This window comes from Dromiciops gliroides, chromosome 3 (genome assembly GCF_019393635.1).
Source record: "Dromiciops gliroides isolate mDroGli1 chromosome 3, mDroGli1.pri, whole genome shotgun sequence".
NCBI classification, from domain to species: Eukaryota; Metazoa; Chordata; class Mammalia; order Microbiotheria; family Microbiotheriidae; genus Dromiciops; species Dromiciops gliroides.
Genome location: NC_057863.1, coordinates 266,019,762 through 266,039,769, shown reverse-complemented (window position 1 = coordinate 266,039,769; position 20,008 = coordinate 266,019,762). Strand labels below are relative to the sequence as shown.

At 39.8% G+C, this 20,008-nt stretch overlaps 2 protein-coding genes across 2 annotated transcripts in view; one reads left to right on the top strand and one right to left on the bottom strand.

Moving 5' to 3' along the window:
- ETS2 (ETS proto-oncogene 2, transcription factor) overlaps positions 1 to 7,335 on the bottom strand; it is a 31,522-nt gene extending 24,187 nt beyond the window's left edge. Inside the window, exon 1 of the mRNA XM_043993061.1 lies at positions 7,051 to 7,335. The gene's annotated coding sequence lies outside the window, so the exon portion shown is untranslated. The remainder of the gene's footprint in view (positions 1 to 7,050) is intronic.
- Positions 6,448 to 20,008, top strand: part of ERG (ETS transcription factor ERG) — a 292,844-nt gene continuing 279,283 nt past the window's right edge. Inside the window, exon 1 of the mRNA XM_043993060.1 lies at positions 6,448 to 6,469. The gene's annotated coding sequence lies outside the window, so the exon portion shown is untranslated. The remainder of the gene's footprint in view (positions 6,470 to 20,008) is intronic.

The window sequence follows — 20,008 nt, the reverse complement described above, 5'->3', positions numbered from 1 at the left end:
CCTTTCTGAAAGTATTATATATAATGGCCTTACTTTACTTTCCAATCAAATTGGTCTTCTTGCTGTTTCTCATATGACGTTCCAGCCTAGGACTTTCTGCCTTTGTACAAGTGTATCTTTACCTCACTTCTACTTCTTAGAATCCAAGCTTCCTTCAATCTCAGTTCAAGATCCATCTCCATGAAGCCTTTTCCGATTCCCTCAGTTGCTAGTGACCTTTTCCATCCCCCAAATTACTTTTTATTTAACTTGATCTATATTTTATATTTACATATAAATATACCTTCTATTCTATTACTTATATTCAAGAGAAGCAATATGGCATGGTAGTTATACTGAATGTGTGACCCTCAGCAAATCACCTAACCTTTCAGTGTTCTAGACCAGTGGTATCAAACTCGAATAGAAATGTGAGTCATTAAACATTGGATTCCTGAAGTTGCATGCTGACTTCAAAACCCACAGTTAACATTATCTATGTCCTATTGTATTTTTATTTCTTTTGTTAAATCTCTTCCCACTACATTTTAATTTGATTCTTGTCTGCATGGGAGTGTAACTGGCTTAGTGTTTGACACCTCTACTCTAGGCAACGCTCTAAGACCGTAAGTTGCAGAGATGACAGTTTGCATTGGTTGATGAAATTTTCTCAGGGGTTCCTCAAACTAATTAAATCACAGGTCCAGTTCCTGTCACTATATTTTGTATTTACTGCATGGAGCATGGACTAAATGTAATATATCCTGACACAAGTATTACCACTGATCATGCCCCTAAGACATATGTGTCTTATGCACCACCATGATCTTCTTATGTATACATCCTATTTTCCCCTTCTTGAAGGCAGGTACTATTTAGTTTTTGTCTTTGTATTCTCACAGGCTAGCACAGTGCCTGTCACATTATAGGTGCTTAATAAATGTTTGTTAAGTGATTGGTCTACTTCATAAAAGTTTCAGCTCCAGAATACACATTTCTAAAATTAGGAAATAATCAAATTCACTATGGTTCTGTTACTTGCTCAAGTTCAAAGAAGGAAGTTTTAGGCCTGGAACTTCACTTTTTCAACCAATCTTTTTTTTCTTAATCTGAGTTCTGAAACTATATTATAAGATTCTATAATTTTGGTTATAATAGCTCACTGAAAAATTTAGTAAAATTTTATAGTAGAGTATTTCTATATACTTCTCCAAGAAGTATAACCTGATCCCTCCTGTTACAAATAATCTCTTTTTCCCCTGAACTTTTAAGGTTATCTTTTATGTAGATATTAAATTTTACTTTGTTTTGTAGTGATTTGTATACATATCACTTCCTTTAAGAGATTAAATTCTTTCAGAGTTGGGAAGACATGGACAAGAACTACAAAGGTTATGTTACAGTTGCCTATATAACTCTTGGTATATTTGGGCTGGCATGATCTACAGATGGAAGGCACACTGTCAGGGAGAATTCTCATCTCCCCATCCCCCATGTAGGAAGGAAACATGAGAAGCCAGGAAGAAGTGAAGAAGCTAAAGGTGTAATTTTGAAACCAAAGATTAGCACTTTAGTGCAAGCAATTCAAGGTCAGGTTTTCACTTTTGGATTGGTGAGGAGATGGAGGGAGTACTTACTGACACTATCATTATCAAGAGGCTAATCAAGGGCCAAGATGAGAAACACCGTGGCTGTTTGATTCTGTTGATACAGATGTTATAATGCATTCCTCCTGACCTCTCATCTTTTCTTTCCTTCTTCCATGGAGACAGTGTTCCTGTTCCAAAGTTACCTAGTCTTTAAAGTTATTTACACCTTCTGTTTTAATTAGTATCATGGTTGGCTAGAAAAAGGATTGGTCCTAACTGGTTTTGGTTGTATATTTCATTATTTGTGAAGGGAAAATCAGTGGGGGGAAGTGGTAGGAGGAGAGGCAGCTGGCAAAGTATGAGAGAGAAACAAAGAAGATAAGACAACCTTAGTATGAATTTCCAGGAGGAAGGTTTTTGCTTCCTATTTGTTGTTCAGCCATGCTTTCTTCTTCCTTATTTGCCCACAGAAATGGAGAGAAATTATTCCATAGGAGTCAAATGACTAGAAAGAGTAATGACTAGAGAGAATGTTCTGTTGCTGGGAGAAGGAGAATAGCTGGACAGGGCCAAATACACCCACATTCCAAAGGTAGGGGTCAGCTATGAGGGAGTAGCAGCTCCTTCTTCACTTTCAACCTAACAGACCTCCAAAACCTTATCACTTGGCTACACACAAATGGAAGGATATGGAAAATATGCCCCATGTATATCACAGATTTATGAATTAAGTTGAATAGTTTAAACTGTGGCTAGATTTATACTTAGGTTAGTTTCCAACTACTTAGAATTATTGTTAGTAGTAGCATAAATCCACCCTAAGAAATATTACTCAACCTCTTTCTGCTTCAAAGTTTGGGTAGAAATAGAGCTTCTGCCATATTGGAGAGCACTAATTGCTTACAATACAATATGCATTATTAGTATGTTCCTGAGGGCTACGTGGTAATTATATAGTACTTTAAGATTTGCAAAGTGCCTTGGTGTATTATCTCATTGGAGCCTGACCACAATCTTGTGAAGCACATGCCATAGGTATTATTATTCCCACTTTACAGATAAGGAAATTAAGACTCAGAGAAATTAAATGACTTGCCCAAGTTCACGTGGCTGTGAACTTCATAAGTAGGATTTATTCCAATTTATCTGCATATCTAAACCTACATATAGCATAGGCTGTATTCTTATTGATTAATTCTCATTTTGTTAAATATCTCCAAATTGAAGGATTTTGTAATTTTTGTATAAATGTTATATGATATGTTGATTAAGTAGGAAAGCCTTTAACAGAGGTGTGTATATGTACACACACACACACACACACGTATTTGTCTTCTCACTAGCTAGTTGTATGAACTAGATGAATATAATTTTCCATAAACATGCCACATGCTAGAGTTCCTCTCTGTCTTCTCTCCCCCCCCAGGCTCTATAAACCCACAAAAGTTTACTTTTCTTCAACTGGTTTAACAGTTGCCCACTTGCTTTATCTGGAACCTCAGATCCAGGTCATTGCTCAAAGAATCCTGGGCCCCAGTTAATCAGTGTCTGAACCTGTCTGCCCTGCTTAGTTCCACCCACACTCCCAAAGTATTCAGGTTAGCTGGGGAAGGGAGCTTAGACTAAGGGCAATCTAGCTCCCTTGGAAAGGAGATCAGTTAAAAGGAGATGCTATAGCTTTGACTTTTTCATTAACTTAAAAGGAATTTCTACCATTCCACTTAAAACTGTTTCCATTTACTAATTTTTCTGTTTCCAAGAGCCAGTTACTAGTACTTGAGCAAAGACACCAGCCATTTCCTCAGGCTGGAAATGATAACCTATGAATGGTAAATGGAATGAGCAGGGCTACTTTGAGTGGGTGGAGAGAACCTGGGTGGTGTGTTTTCTTTTCAATCATGACACTTTTTAATGTTAGTCTGAGTTAAATTTCAGGGTTGAATGTTTTTCCAGTTAGAATTTTATTCAAAACATTTCAGATGATAATGTAGTAGATTATATGAAGCTTAAAAAATGAGAAGTCCACTTTGAAGGAAGCAATTTATTCCAATTCACCAGTAGATCATGATTAATCTCTATAGGGGAAATTTGTGTTATCACTATTCTAAAGACAGATCAGTGTAATAAATCTCAAGGTTTATTGCAAATTGGTAATGTAACAAAGTAATGGAAGTATGTTATGTTCTATAGCCAAAATATCTCATTTTCATTGCTAGTCATTCATTTTCCATAAACTTAAGGTATTATACATTATTCTTCCAAATTTACTTAGTAAAAATAAATGTTCATCTTATATAATTGTAAATGCAGGTGTAGCAAAGAGAGTACTATTCAATATCAGTTGTTCCCCTGCTTTAAAATGTAATTATTTTCAATTATTAACGGATGTTCTTTTCCTTTTTTGGGGGTAGGCAAAAGCAGTTATCAATACAGCAACAAAAACGGTGATACTTGGTGTGTGTTATGTTTTAACAAGTTATGTTGAGTAAAAAAAAAAAAAGTAATTTGATTGGGTATGTCTACCTGGAAGTATTTCCTAGAACACTTTGATTCTGCATGGTTTTACAAAACTAATTAAGAGTTGGACAACAAAAGAATTCTATTTTGTAGTTAGCGATTATAGCTCTTTATGTAGGAGTGTCAGGGAGCATTTTCTCCTATATTTGTATTAAAAGCCAGAAATATACTTCCAGATTAAGCTGGAAAAAAATCTAGTATAAAGCTAAGACTTAAGAAGCCTCCCCAGCCCCCCCCCCAAAAAAAAGGAGGGAGAGAAAATAGAAAAGTAAAATGTGTCCATAAGAATGCTAGAGCTGGAAGGGATGACCCCACATTTTAGAGGTAAGGAGAATGATGCTGAAAAAGAATGACTCTTACAATGTTGTTCAAGATAGCAAATAACAGTTTGAAGACTGAAACAAATCTATTTCAATTCAAATCTAGTGTTATTTCATTTGTGTAAATTAACCATGATCCACTGGTGAATTAGAATAAATTGCTCTCTTTCTTTAAAGTGGACTTCTCATTTTTAACTTTAAAATGCACTGTATCTAAAGTGATTTTAGTGTCTGTTATACTGGATGTGTCCTGTACTGTAGTGTATAAAAAATTACTATCTTAAAATAAGAAGACACCAGCCCACCTCCCCACTGTTACTCCAACGTATGAGTTTGCATTTTCTACTTAGTACCATGGTAGGTGTGTTAAGTGACCCATGGTTTTGTTTTTTGTTTTTGTTTTTGTTTTTGTTTTGTTTTGTTTGCTTAGGGGAAAGGCAAGGAAGGTATCTCCAGTGCGTTTTGAAGGAAAGCCTAACTGAAATAACATTCTGACCTGAAATTTAGCCCAAACTAACATTAAAAAGTTTCAATGTTGAAAAGAAAACACTCTCCATTCACAGGCTATCATGCCCGGCCTGAGGAAATGGCTTATGCCTTGCCCAAATACTGAGAATTTAACTGGACTGAGTGGCTCAGAAATAGAATACAATTTTAAAGAGGTTTAATTGAAATGGTAGAAACTCTTTCGATTCACCAGGTTCCAGCCTACTCTCAGGGAGTGTGGGTGGAATTAAGCAGGGAAGACAGGTTCAGACACTGATTAACTAGGGCCGAGGTTTTGCCGAGCTTCTTTGGGTAACGACCTGGACCTGAGGTTCCAGGTAAGCAAGGAAAGTAAACTTTTGTGAATTATAGAGCGAATTATAGACTGAGAGGGGAACCCTGGCTTGTAGCATGTTTATGGAAAGTTATATTCATTTGGTTCATTAAAAACTAAATCACAATCGGGGGAAAAAAACCTTGGCCTTGTGCCCCTCCCAAATCCGGGAAGCATTTTCATCCTGTGACGTCATAGTAATAGCAGTGCTCTGATCCGGTCTAATTCTAAACAATAAGAGGGTCAGACGTCAGAGTAGGGGCTATTTTATTCATTGTATTTGTTATATCTCCGGTGCCTAAAAAATGTCAGGTACAGAGCAGGAGCTTAATAAATGCTTGTTGATTAAGCGAATGAATATGCACGAGGCTGATAGGACATGGGTTCATTAATCCCTATCATTTCAAGCTATTTTAACCTACTTTCATCCTTTTACCACACAAAGTATTGCATTTCAAGTTTATTAGGGAAAATCCCCAAGAAAACGGGTCTACCACACACACTAGGTTCGCATTTCCTCTAAATAAAACAAAACCCATTATTCTTCCTCACCCTTTTCGCCTCCCCCCCTCCCCCAGCCATAGTCACTTTGTACATACCGCACCAGGTGAAACATGTCCAGTACAAGGACTAAAATCACTCCATTTATAGCCAAACTATAAAGATCACAAGATTCTCTTCCTATTTTTACCCACTCCCTTCATCTGAGCAGATTTTAATATTATCTATATGGATAATAATAAATAGTACAGTGGAAGTAAAAACGAGCAACACATCGGGAACGAAACTCTTCAGCGTTACACTGAGCCTTTAGTGCCCCACTTCCCCTTCTAATTAGTCGGTCGACAAGCACTAATTAAGCGCTTACGATGTGCTACGCACCTTGCCAAGCGCAGGGGATACAAAGAAGTGCGGGGGAAAGCGGTTTCTGCCCTCAAGGGGCACACATTTTCATGGCGGAAGCATTGTACCCACAAGATACATACGCTGTAGGTGGAAGGTGATCTCTAAATTAAGACACTTGGGGGCGGGGGTGGGATCAGTTAAGGCTTCTTGCAGGTGAGAGCTGAGATTTTTCAAGGAAAGTAAGAAAAGCAGTAAAGTCAGGCTGCGGAGGCGAGGAGGGAGAGCATTGGCATGGAGTCGGGAGATGAAGGGTCATTATTTTAATGTCGACTAGAAGCGTAATAAATGGTGGGCCCAGCCCCGTGTCATTCTTTTTCAAGGGCCTTTCCAGTCTGGAGGTAGGACGCTGGGAGAGACAAGGAGGAAGCTAATTTACACCACCCTTCTAGGAAATGCAGCACTGGGGAGGGGAGGGGAAGCGAGGGGAGGAGGAGAAGGGGAAGGGGGAAAAAGGGAAGAAAGGGAGTCGTGAGGAGGGGGCGCGGCGGTGCCCAGGCCATTCTTCCCCCCCACCCCCAACACAGCTGGAAGCGACGCTTCCTTCCAGCGGCTCAGGAGCTGGGCAGTTTCCAGCCGTGGAAGAGCGCTTCTCCGTCCCCTCGCCGCCGGCCTGGCCCTCGACATCCCCTACCACCATCACCCATTTTCCGTTCCCGTCCCGTAGGATGGGGGGCCCGCTTTCCCCCTCCCTCAGTCATTCACCAGGGGTACAAATCCCTGCCTCGGGGTCGGGCCGGGGAAAGAGAGGCAGGAACCCACGGGCCACCGCCGGCGTTCAGTCACCTCCAAGTCCCCGGCCCCAGAGCCCCTTCCTACCCAGGGAGTAATCCCCTCCCCTTGCTGGGGGGCTGTGGGGGAGGGGGGCGGGAAGTGGTCCTCGCCCCGGCCGGGGAAGCGGCGGCGGGTGGCGCTTACTCACCTGGGCCGCGGGGCCGAGAGGTTCCAGCGCAGGCCGCGGTCGACAAAACTCGGGGCACCCCTGCCTCACAAAACTGGGGGGCTCCCAAGAGGCTCAAGAACCACTACGCAGCACAATCCGAGCCCGGCGAAGACTCAGCCCTGGAGGAGGAGGCAGAGGAGGACGAGGCGGAGGAGGCGGGGGCGGGCGGGTCAGCACCAGAAGGGAAAGGGTCCGTTCGGCTCTCGGTATTGGACCTGAAATGGCAGCCCGGCCCCCGTGCGCTGGGCTCCGAGCTCTGCTGCCGCGGGAGGAAGTAACTCGATCGTCATCCACTCCTACGGCTCCTCGAGGGAGGGAGAGGGGGCAGTGGAGGAGGAGGAGGGGGAAGGGCGAGGGAGGGGGAGGAGGAGGAGGCGGAGCTCCGCGGCTTCCGCCTGGGCCTGCTCTCGCTCCGTATTTCTGGCTTCTGGTTCCTCATCTCCCTTTCTCTGCCCTCGCTCCCGATTCCTATAGCTGTCTCATCTTCCCTCTTTCCCTTCTCCTCTCTCCACCTCCTCCCCTTTATTCTTTCCCTTGTTCTGCTTCAATCCAGAGTGAGAACTCCCAGTCTTCCACGTCGTCGATCCCTCTTGTGTTTCCTTTGCTCTGGACGCAGGACCTCAATGGCGTCTCTATTGCCTTCTCTTTGCTCTCGAGGCGGCACAAAAGCACAGCACCGAGGCCCAGCGCCGCTGTGCAGTGTCTGGCCACCGGCTTAACCTCGACGGGTAGTTTACTCGCCAATTACGGCGGTTGGACTACAAGTTATCTCAGGTCCTTCCAACTACAAATCTGTTTCTATAATCGCCCCCACCCTCTCCGCCCCTCCCCCTTCTCTCCCCCCTCCTTTACCTCCATCCCCTCTCCCCTTCATTCTCCATCCTCCTTCAGTTCCCCCTTCTCTCCGTCCTCCCTCCCCTTCCCTTTCATTCTTCCTTCCTCCCTCCCTCCCTCCCTTCCTTTTTATGGATCCATGAGACATAATATGAAAAAAAAATCTACCATTCTTCTTTGGACAAATGCTTCATTTAAGCAATTACTGTCTCTGTGCTCTCCATAGCAGCATCTTTCACAGATTAGTGATGTACCACAAACGCAGCTCTGAATTCCCTTTATTCAACAATTTTTTAAAGTACTCATTATATATATAGCATTGTTTTAGTGCTGGAGATAAAGGTAGAAATGAAAATGAAACAGTGCCTGCCCTCAAAGAAATTTACATTTTCTGGGAGTAGGGGAAGTTCATTCATTCAAGAAATATTAAGGGCCTACTATGTGCCACGTGCTGCGTTGAACACTGAGGGGTAGGTAAAAAAAAGAGGCAAAAGACAGTTCTTGCCCTCAGGGAATTTATAATCTAATGGGGGGAGACAAGATGCCAACAAATACATACAAAGCAAGCTATGTACAGGATAAATAGAAAATACTAATAAGAGAGAAAGCACCGGTTAGGGAAGGGTTCCTGTAGAAGGTGGGATTTTAGTTGGGACTTAAAGAAAGCCAGGGAACTCAGTAGTCTGAGTGGAGGAGAGAGAGCGTTTTAGGCATATGCAACAATCAGAGAACATGTTTGGCATGGAGAGATGGATTGTCTTGTTTGTGAAACAGCCAGGAGTCCAGTGTGACTGGATGGGAGAGTTGGGGATTAAGGTGTAAGAAGACTGGAAATGGAGGAGAGGGCTAAATTACGAAGATTTGAATGTGAAACAGGATTATGTATTTGCTCCTGGAAGTGGTAGAAAGCCACTGGAGTTTATTGAGTAGGGGGTTTGATATGATTAGACCTGCATTTTAGTGGCTGAAGGGTAGATGGATTGGAGTGGAGAGAGACTTGGGGCAGGCTGACCCTCCAATAGGCTGTTTCAGTAATCAAAGCATGAAATGATAAAGTCCTGCACTAGAGTAGTGGCAGTGTCGGAGGAGAGAAGGGGACATATACAAGAGATGTTGCAAAGATGAAATTGCTAGGCCTTGACAATGGCTTGGATATGGGGGGTGAGATATAGGAATCCAGAATGACTCCTGGGATGGGTGCTTGAGAGCCTGGGAGGATGTTGTTGCCCTAGACAGTTAGTAAGGAAGATAGGAGGGAAGGAGAGTTTAAGGGGAAAGATAATTTCTGTTTTGGTTGTATTGGGTTTAAGATGTCTACTGGGTAATTGGAGATTGAAGAGAGAAGATCTAGCAAAGGAGACAAAGGAACAGTCAGGAGGAAAACCAGAAGAGAATGGTTGCAGCATTTATACAGGTAAATAAAGCATAAAGAAAATAATACAAAGTAATTTCAAGAAAGAGATAGGTAATAACTGGGAGGACCAGGAAAAGCATCATAGAGTGAGATTCTAAAAGGTGGAGGCGAGAAGGTACTGCATTCCAAACTTGGGTGAATGCATGCAAAAGCAGGGAGGTCAGAGATGGAATGTCTTGTTCAGGGAACAGGGCTAACAGGGCTGATTTGACTGGGTGGAGAGTGAGTGAAGGGGTTCATAATATGAAATAAGACTGGAAAAGTAAAGGAGAGCCAAATTGTGAAAGGCTTTAAATGCCTTCCTTCTTTCCTTCCTTCCTTCCTTCCTTCCTTCCTTCCTTCCTTCCTTCCTTCCTTCCTTCCTTCCTTCCTTTCTTTTGCAGGGCAATGAGGGTTAAGTGACTTGCCCAGGGTTGTACAGCTAGTTAAGTGTCCAGTGTCTGAATTCAGATTTGAACTCAGGTACTTCTGGATCCAGGGCTAGTGTTTTATCCACTATGCCACCTAGCTGCCCCCTTTAAATGCCATACTAAGGGCTCAAAAAATAATTTCTGGAGACAAAGAGGAGCCATTAAAGATTTCTTAGTCATAGGTGGGCATACATGTTCAGAACTGTGTTTTAGGACTATCAGACTGGCATATGTTTAGATGATGAATTGCAGAGGAAATTCTTTAAAAAAACAAAATATATTATTATTGATATTATTTTAACAGCATCTACATTTCCAGTGTATTCCTCTTCCCTCTCCCTCCCTGAAAGTAACATATATATGTGTATGTATGTCTATATATGTTATACACACACATATATACACACATGTATATATTCCCCTTACAACACAGTAATAATCCTTTTTTTTTCTTTTTGTTGAGGCAATTGGGATTAAGTGACTTGCCCAGGGTCACACAGCTAGTAAGTGTCAAGTGTCTTAGGTGGAATATTGAACTCAGGTCCTCCAGAATCCAGGGCAGATGCTCTATCCACTGTGCCACCTAGCTTCCCCTAGTAATAATCCTTTGCATTTGTTGTAGGCTAGGTCCTCAAAAGCCCACACCCATTTAGTTCTGGTCACTGAACATTGAATAAAGGAAGAGGTTTACTTTGTTCTAACACAGCAAGGATATACAGCAAAGCTACAATAGCACTTAGTTTCTCTGGACATAGCCCCTTTAACTCCCTTGTCTCCAACTTGAAACAAATTTGGTTGAAACAAATATGGCAATTCCATATGGTTTCAGGTACTTACCAAGTCTGAGGGTCTTTTTTTATGCCTCTTGACCTTGAAGTTGGATCGAAGAAACTGGGCCAACTAAGTTGCATGGGGGAGAGGAAGCTGGGGCTGAAAGAAGTTGTGTGGGAGAAGGAAACTCAGGGAAACTGAGGCCAGGAAAAACTGATCCTATTACACACTACCCTTTGGTGACAAGGGGCTAAAGCTTTAACGGGTCTTTAATTAGACAGTCCTCCTGTCACCAGTGATACTAAGGGAGGGAAAAGGGAAACAAAAAATGTGGAGAACAAAAGCAAATAATCTTAGGGGTTTTTTTTTCTCCCCACTTTGAAGGACCAATTCTCAAATTTTAATGGAAAGTCTTCCTACCATGGGCAAGACTAAGGGAAAAGGGAAAGAACAAAAAATAATAAAAACGTGGAGGAGAACAAAAGCTAGAAATTGTAGACCTTTTCTCCATTAAGAAGGACTATGTTTCAAAGTCACAGTCTTTGAAGTTCACACTGAGTCTCGTAATACAAAGTGGTGATGATGAACCAGAGTAGCCCCAAACCCCAGAGCCATAGCACCGATGATAAGACCTCTAGCATAATTGCAGATTTCTTTTCCTCAAATGAGATGGTGATGATGAACAGGAGGTTAGCTCCCATAACATCAGGGCCTCTGCACAGATACTTCTGGCAGCAATAGTTCCTCATCATGCATCGGTATCATATGTAGTAAAATCACTAAGAGGTCTTAAACCTCTTGCATTTCACCTGTCTAGGGATCTAAGTTGACAAGACTCTGCATCTTTACCCACTCCTTCTTAAAATGCCTCTGATCAGTAAGTGATCAGGATATGTTGACTTGCATGGTCTCAGGCACCCAAGTCTGAGAAATCCAGACTACCACACTGGGCTGGGACTTTTTTATGCCTTTCAATCAGGAAGCTATATCAGGAAAGCTAGAACCAGTCAGGTTGTATGGAGGGGAGGAAGCTACACCAGAGAAGCTTGGCCAGGAAAATGATAGTCCTAGTACATCAGTCATGTAGCACAACTTAAAAAAAAAAATATTCCTTGGTCAATCAACATCAGTTTTTTTTTCTAGTTCTTTGCTACTTCAAAAAGTACTATAATTATTTTAGTTTATATGGGCCTCTTTTTTTTTTTAAAGTGTGTGTGTGTGTGTGTGTGTGTGTGTGTGTGTGTGTGTGTGTGTGTGACTTACTTGGGGCATATACCTAGTAGTGAGATCTGTGAGGCAAAGGGTATAGACATTTTAATCTGTTTCTTAGCTTTTGTTTGAACGAAATCATAGCTCTACCAATAGAGCAACATTGTGCTTGCTTATCTACAACCAACACACAGTGGATGTAAAATCCATTTATCTAAATACAGCTTTATATTTTCTCATAACATAATGGTGAGAGACATAGGCAGTTTGGTTTGAATTGTTGGAGTTAATTATTTTTATTTCCAGAACCAGGCACAAATCTATAAAAATTTTAGGTATATATATGTGTGTGTGTGTGTGTGTGTGTATAATTATAGGTTATTGACAGTTGTCTATAGATAATCTTTGACTATAGTATCCCACATATCCTTCTCCCTTTACTTCCCTATTAGCCAACCCATATAATGAATAGTATTTTGTAGAGAGGGAAAAATAAGTCAGCATAACTGATGAATCCATTGAAAAAGTCTGAAAACATGTAAAAACATGTATAATGTATAACACCTGTAGATCTCCCACCTCCACAAATGGGTAAATTGAGGGTGTCTTCTCATATCTCTTCATTTGAGTCTCACTTGATCTTTGTTTTTGTTTTATTTACTTTGGATTTTTAAGGCATTCTTTCCATTTACATTGTTGCAGTTAACTGTGTATATTGTTTTCTTGGCTCAACTTACATTTCTCTGTGTCAGTTCATATAGATGGTTCCATATTTCTCTGTGGTCATCATACATAATTTCTTCCAACATAGTATTTCATTACATTTGTGAACCACTATTTGTTTAGGCTTTCCCCAATTATCTACTTTGTTTCCAATTCTTAGCCATCAAAAAGTGTTGCTATAAATATTTTTATATGTGGTCTTTTCTCTTATTGATGGTTTCCTTAGGGTATAAGCCCATTAATGAAGTTTCTTGTTAAAAGGTATGGACATTTTAGTCACTTTATTTGCATAATTCCAAATTGCTTTCCAAAATGGTTGTACCAATTCACAGCTCTGCTAACATTGTATGACTGTACCTATCTTTCCATAATCCCTCCAACATTGACTGTTGTCATTTTTTATAATTTTTGCCAATTTGCGTGGTGTGAAGTGAAACCTCAGCATTGGTTTGATTTGTATTTCTCTTTATTACAGATTTGGAGCATTCTTCTATGTGATTGGGGATATTTTGCATTTCTTTTGAGAACTGTTTGTTATTTCTATTGGGGAATGGCAATTACTTTTTTTTTTGCCGGGCAATGAGGGTTAAGTGGACTTGCCTATGGTCACACAGCTAGTAAGTATCAAGTGTCTGAGGCTGGATTTGAGCACAGGTCCTCCTGAATCTGGGGCTGGTGCTTTATCCACTGCGCCACCTAGCTGCCCTGCAATTACACACACACACACACACACACACACACACACACACACACACACACACACACACACACACATACATATTTATTGTTTATATATTTTAGATAGCAAACCCTTATCAGAGATATTTGATAGAGAGTTCTTCCCTTCCCTTCTCTTCTCATCTTAGATGCATTAATTTTGTCTGTGCTGAAGCTTTTCAGTTTCAAATAGTTATCTATTTTATCTTTTGTAATTGAGTCTGTCTCTTATTTAAGAATACATCTTTTACCCATAGCTGTGAGAGGTCTCTGAGAGGGTGGATCTTTCCCAGGGAGGAATGGGTAAGTCTTTTTTGGGAAAGAGGGCTTGGTCTGACAAAAACACAAGTCTCTGAATTCCTGTTTTAATTGAGTGATACCATTCTGATTGTCTGGGGAAAGAGTTTGGACATTGCTTTGGCGGGCACAAATTTAATTTTCTGCCTCTTCATTTTCAGTCCTCAATTTGTTTGATGTTTCTTTAACAGAGGCTAAATTACTTTAGCTTCTCACTTGGTAGTTTCAAGTAGTCACTTGTGAAAAGCATCCCACTTGGGATATTTAATTTTCTTGCTGGCTTCATCAAGACATTTAAGATAATTTATTTTATCCCAATCAAAAGTTCCCCAGGTTAGCCAACAATGATGGGAGTCATCTTTGATTAATTTCTGCCAATTAGTTGAATGCCTGCAGGTTTCTGGGCCATGTTGTAGTGACATGTGGAAATGGCCCTTGCTTTAAGCACATGACTTGGATCACCTGAGAACTCTAAATTTTCAAAGATGGGGATTTTTCTTCCTCATCACTTTCAAGGTTTAGAAATTTCTCCCTCACTACACAAGGGACTTATGAATTTCCAATAAAGGGGAGTTCCAGAGATGGCAATTTTTCATTTTTCTCCCCCACTGTCCATAGGACATATGGATTTCCCTTTTAATAAAGAACTTAACTGAAAAGGACTTAGAGATTTGAGTGGGAAACCGTATTCACCAATCAAAAAATGAACCAAACCAAAAATAAAAAACAAAAAACCAAAATAACAAACCTGGTGACAAGTTGAACACAAACGGTCCTTGTTTGTAATTAGCCTCACCTTTGGAATGAAGTTGGTGGTCTACTACATCCTTGTCAAATCCCACTTCTGACACCGGAATGTCAACTGTGAAAACCTATCCCACTAACTATAGAGCAGTTCTGGTTGAGTTGGAACAAAATTATTTATTTAAAGAGAAAAATATTAACCGTGGATGTTGGGGCAACCAGATAATGGAACCCATAGCCTAGGAAAGCTAGGGGGCAATTTATGCTTGAAAACCACAAAGGGGAGATTCAGAGAGGGGTCAGCGTAGTAAGTGGACAGTCTTTTTCAGGAACAGTTGGGAGATAGAAGCAGTATGTTTTGCAGCAAATGTTGACCACAAGGCTGGTGTAAGCCAATTTGAAGTGCACAGCTTAGCAAGGTTAGCCAGTGAACACCAGCAAGGGTGTTTTGGAGTAAGCAAGGCTTCTGCAGGCTCCTGATTAGCGCCTTTCAACAAATAAGCTTATTCTGTGTCTACTACATCTATATAGTAAGGTAACTCATGGAAAATGGACATGTTGGTCTCGGAAGTATATTCACAGTATGATCTTAATATTAAAGTCATATATCTATTTAGGGTAATTCTAGGCATTTTAATAAAAAGCCTGCATACCCTCTTTTCCTAAAACAAACTGAAATAAGCAGTATCGATCAGTTTATTGTACTTGTATTGAGATTTAAACTGAATTTTTATAGTCAATCTAATTGCTTCGTAGTTCAGTTTGAAGACAGTAGAAAATACTGACTCTTCCAAATTTAGTGAATATTTCCCTAGACACCATCATTGTACTTGAGAGGTCTTAAGAAGGAATTTGTAATAAAGGGACCTAGATTCAAATCTTGTAGTTTTGAAGTTGGGCAAACTACTTAACCTTTTTGGACCTCAGTTTCTTCATCTATAAAGCTGAGGGGGTTGGAATAAATAACTCCAAAGGTCCCTTCTAGTTCTTGATCCTTTTTCAATTCTTTGGGCCTCATTTTCCTTACCTATAGAATAAAAGAGTTAGAATGGGATAGTAAAAAGCAAAATCAGAAGTTGTAGGTTTGAATCTTGGCTCTGCTACTTACTACCTATAAAAATTTGGATACATTATTTAACTCTTCTGGTTCTCATCTCTTGTTCTTTAAAATTAAGGAGTTGGAGCAGATGGTTTCTAAGACCTCTTATACCTGTTAATGAATTCTGAGTTGCCTTCTAGTTTTTTTTTTTTTTGCAGGGCAATGAGGGTTAAGTGACTTGCCCAGGGTCACACAGCTAGTAAGTGTCAAGTGTCTGAGGCCAGATTTGAACTCAGGTACTCCTGAATCCAGGGCCGGTGCTTTACCACTGTGCCATCTAGCTGCCCCCACCTTTTAGTTTTTTTAATTTCAGTTTTTCATTATTTTGTTAAGGGCTAAAATTCTAGCTAGTCTGTCTAAAATATCTAATGTGTGGTCAGAATTGGAGGCTTTCTTGTTATTGACATCACAGACTAAGATAGATGACCTGGAACTCATTAGCATGTTTACCTTGAGATTTTAAAAGGCCTAGATTCTAGGGGTTTAGAAACTTCTTTGGGGTCTCTGGAATATTAAGGTTCTTGATTTTATTCTTGCTGAGGTTCAGGTGGGTTGGGTTAGGAGTCTGTCCAGGCCCCCACATGTGGTTAGCTCTTGTAGTTCTTGTAGCCAGCTCTTGTAGCTGGCTAATAATGGAGAACATTGTCTAAAAACAGTAGATTGATTTTGATCATGCTGAGATAAGCTCAAGGTTGTCAAAATCTAAGGACAAAGCTCCAGAGCTGCAGTTATTCAGGACCAGACCCTTCACCTTCTCCCTTTGACACCACCTCCCCCCCCCCAACCCCATCTTCCTGTTCTATAGTTGCAATGCGAGCCATGTCTTTATGACCATGGCCATGCAGACCAAGTGAAGTCCACCCTGAGAAACCCAAAAATCAAAGTTCCCCAACCCAGGGGGACTTCTAGGAGAGAACCAAAGGCAACCAAAGTACTGAAATATTGGGGATGGAAAGGTAAACAGCACCAAGGGCCCCAGAACTCAACTTTTACTACTTAGTCAGTCATATGAGGCTTATAAAACCAGTGTTTGGAAAGAGATGGAGCAGAATACTTTGTAGAAATAAGTTCCTATGGAATTTCTCACTGATAATATTTTATTTTATTTTTTTAAAGTGAGGCAATTGGGGTAAAGTGACTTGCCCAGGGTCACACAGCCAGTAAGTGTTAAGTGTCTGAGGCCAGATTTGAACTCAGGTACTCCTGACTCCAGGGCCAGTGCTCTATCCACTGCACCACCTAGCTGCCCCTCACTGATAATATTTTATGAAGGCTCAAGTGAAAAATATTAAAAAAAGAAATACTTTTTACACATGTCAGATCTCTCTATGTAGACGGGAAAATCTAAATCGAAATGAATTTTATAATTGAAATCATAGTACTTATTTCAGCACTTTATGCAGTAGGTAAGAAAACTGCTAACAGCAGAAGGGAGTGAGCTGCCTAAGGTCATTTGTCTAGTCAGCTGACCCTTCCTTCAGAGCTTTTCTATAGCTCCATACTGCCTCCCTTCCTCCTGATGCAGCTTACCTCCCTAGGTTTTGCTTCCTGAATATAAAACAATTTTTTGATAGGATTATTAAACTATTAGATGAAGAAATTGCTTTTGATATAATTTGCCTAGATTTTAGCAAAACTTTAGATATAGTTTCTTGTTCTTGTGGAGGAGAGCTATGAATTAGACGATAATACTATCAAATGGATTCAGAACTGGTTGGAAGGTTTCCAATAGAGTAACACAGGGATCTACTCTGGGCCCTGTGCTAACATTTTCATCAATGACTTGGATGAAGGCATAATTGGCATGATCATCAAATTTGTAGGTGATAGAAATATTGAAAGGAGTAGGTAATTCAGTGGATGACAATATGGATCAAAAAGGATCTTGAAAAACTAAAGCATTGTGTTGAATCTATGATGAAATTCAGTAGTGAAAATGTAAAGTCTTGTACTTAAGTAAAAAAATCTACTTCATAAGTATAATATAGGAGAAGCATGAGTAGATGGCAGTTTTTTTTTTAAATATGAAAAAGATGAGGACTTGAGTGGACTGAAAGCTAAATATGATTTTGAGTTTTGATGTAGTAGCCAAAAAAAAACCTAATGTGGTCTGAAGTTTCATTAAGAGAAACATAATTTCCAAGAATAGTAAAGTGATAGTCTCCTTGTACCCTACCCTCATCAGACCTGGAGAATTGGGCTAAGTTCTGGCACCCACAGTCTAAGAAGGGCATTGGTAAGGCAGAGAATATCCAGAGGTAACCAAGGTTGGTGAAGAACCTTGACTATCTAACATGAGGATTAGTTGAAGAAATAAGGCATGTTTAGTGTGGAGAAAAGGTGACATTATAGCTGTTTTCAATTATTCAAAGGGCTATCATGTAAAGAAGGACTAAACTTGATGCCGAGTGAAGTGAGCAGAACCAATGTTGTATGATGATCAAGTGTGATAGACTTGGCTCTTCTCAACAGTGCAATGATCCAAGACAATTCCAAAGGACTCATGATGGAAAGTGCTCTCTACATCTAGAAAAAAGAACTATTGAATCTAAATGCAGATAGAACCATATTGTTTCCACTTTTTTGCTGTCTTTTTTCTTCTTTTTTTAGGTTTTTCCCTTTTATTTTTATTCTTCTTTCACAACATGACTAATGCAGAAATGTGTTTAATGTGATTGTACATATATAACCTATATCAGATTGTTTTCTGTCTTGGGGAGGGGGGAGGTAAGGGAGGAAGGGAGAAAAATTTGGAACTAAAAATATTATAAAAACAAATGTTGAAAACGATCTTCACATGTAACTGGAAAATAATAAAATACTTTTATGATTAAATTTAAAAAGGACTACATTTGTCCCATTTAGTCCTAGAGAACAGAACTAGGAGAAATAAGTGAAGGCTGAGCAAATTGGGCTTGATGTCAAGAACACCTTCTTAAAAAGTAGAGCTGTCCAGTGGTGGAATGGTTTACTTGGATAGTTGGTGGGTACTCTCTCTTTGGGGTTTTTCAAGATTATTTGTATTTGGAACTAGATTTGTTAGACTAAATGGTTTCTTACAAATCTCAAATTTTGTGGTTCTAAAAAGATAGACTACTTCCCATAGCCTCTACACTAAGCAAGTTTTGCTGCTGTGTGCTCTTTTTATTTTGTCCTTTAAAATTTTTATTGTTTTATTTTTCCATTAGCATAAATCCACCTTCTGTCCTTTCCACCATCCCTTCTCCCAACTGAGAAAGAAAGAAAAGTGAAACATCCATTACAAATATATATAGTGAAAAAAAAAAAGTTCTGGTATTGGCCATGTTAAAAAAAAATCAGTCTGTATTTTGAGCCCATTATGGCATATGGTCATGCCATATGCTCTTAAAAATATTTATATCTTCTGTTTTTACATCAACTATATTTCCCAATATGTTCCTCTCTTCTTCTCTTCCCAGAGATCTATCCCTTATAATAAAGAATCAAAATAAAGAAAAATGGCATAATGCCCTTAATTAGGTAGTAGTAAACATTTTTGAAGAAATACCACATTTTCCTAACATTTATCTCCTTTTTCTTAACTGTCATTCAATATTGTTTATCATTATAGAAACTCTGTGTTTCATATTCAGAAGTTTTGATTGTTGACCCTTTTGTTTCCAGTCATAAGTATCACTATGCTTCACAGTAAACTAAACATAATAGAAATGTGCTTTAAGATAAAAAAATTGAGATGCTGGTTTGTGAAGAAGGCAAAGAGATGTATCAATAAGAAATTTATTAAGACCTTCAAAATTTTCTTTTCTTCCTCAAGATGCAAAAAAGGGGGCAGCTAGGTGGCGCAGTGGATAAAGTACTGGCTCTGGATTCAGGAGTACCTGAGTTCAAATCCGGCCTCAGACACTTGACACTTACTAGCTGTGTGACCCTGGGCAAGTCACTTAACCCTCATTGCCCTGAAACAAACAACAACAAAAACAACAAAAAAAGAAACAAAAAAAAAAAGAAAGAAAAAAGGCATGTGGAAAAACATAAAATTCCATGATAATATGATAGCTGTTTATGTATGCCCACAATACAAATACAAAAAGATGAAAAAAGGGAAAAATTTTTCTTTTATATTGTAAAAAAATCCAGATTTGATCAATAAATCCATCGACTTAATAAAACTATCAAATGCCTACTGTGTGTACTTTGCTATTTACTGGGAGTACAGATATGACATACAGAAGTCTATCAAGAAGTTTATAGTTTATTAAGGGGTAATATGACATGTATATAAATAAGAATAATACAAAGTAGAATGTGATACAGACCAGGAAAAGATCCAGATAAAATCTCTGGGAAAAATACAAAAGGTACAGGAGGAGAATCATGAAAAATTTTATGGAGGAGATAGCACCTGATCTGGACCTTGAAGATGTCAATAGACAAATGTTACAATTGGAGTGATGCCCCCTGCTGGAGAGATACTGTAGGAAAGCTCCGCCACGAGGAGAAGGCGTCTGAGGGCAAGCCATGTGGCTTGGAAGGTCAGTTTCTTGGTACCAGGAAGTGACGTTTGCTATTGGGTACTGTCGATCAAAGCTACCAGCCAATTAGCTTGGAACTCTGTGTGTGTGTGTATATGGGATGTTTCTGGTTTTCAGAGGAGGCTTGTGGAACGAAGAAGGGGTAAGTCAGTCTCTCTCTTTCTCTCTCTCTCTCTCTCCCTCACCAGGACCTGGTGGGGAGTGG